Here is a 1045-nt window from a genome sequence, read left to right as displayed (position 1 = left end):
TTTTTTTTCATTATTTTTATTGTGGTAAAACATTAAAACATGTATAACATAAGAATTCTCATTTTAAGCATTTTAATACAAACAGTTGTGTGGAATTAATTATATTCACAGTGCTGTGTAACCACTACCTCTATCGCCAAAACTTTTTCATCATCTTAAACGTAGACCATATATCCATTAAGCAGTAATTTCTCATGATCCCTAACCCCCCATTTCTGGTAACTTCTAATCTAATTCTGTCTTTGAAAGTTTATTTTTATCTTTTTCTTAATTGATCCTAATTTAATGTGTTTTAGACAATCTCTGTGAACCTGGATCTTGGGGCATGCACCTCACTTGTGTTCCTGCCCCTCTCCAGTGGTAAAGCTTCATTGCCCTCTGTCCCAGCTTTAATAGGTTCCCACTAAAAAAAGAAACAAACAAAAAAACTTCTCCAGGCTCTATTTCTCCATCTGTATTAGGAAATTGAATAGAATTTACCTCGTGTATTTAAGGTGAAGATTAAACAGAATACTATTTTTAAGTATAAAAATAGTATTGGCACTTGGCATATAATTAATATTTAATACATTATCATGTATCTGCTTTCCAATAAGATGAGCTGTGAATCAAAACTAGTTCATTAATTGTTTATTTAAACAAATTTCAATTCATTTTGCATTCACATATTTTCATATTCATATTGCAATTTCAAAGTTTAAGTCATAGGTCCTGTTGTTAAATGACATCTGGCATATCCACTCTGAGTTGAGTGTGCTCTTTCAATTGTGAGGAAACAAGTCAGTCACGCTACTTCAGCGTGCACTTGCCATGAGGACACATAAGGAGGGAAGGACATGAGACTCATGCCAGGAGGAGTATAGCTTGTTCCCCTGGAGGCTGGCTGTTAAATCAGGGAGCTGTGGGGATTCCATGCAGATTGGAGGGCCTGGGTATCTTACTGTCCGTTCATGGTGGGAGACCATTTATTTTGTCCATAGTGTGTCACCTTTCATTGCCACATAGTCAATAGCAGACTATCATTGCAGTTGTTCAATCCACATTT

The sequence above is a fragment of the Galeopterus variegatus genome, unplaced genomic scaffold (assembly GCF_000696425.1).
Source record: "Galeopterus variegatus unplaced genomic scaffold, G_variegatus-3.0.2 Scaffold3667, whole genome shotgun sequence".
In the NCBI taxonomy this organism is placed as follows: Eukaryota; Metazoa; Chordata; class Mammalia; order Dermoptera; family Cynocephalidae; genus Galeopterus; species Galeopterus variegatus.
The sequence above is the reverse complement of the archived record's forward strand: the minus strand, read 5'-3'. Positions refer to the sequence as shown.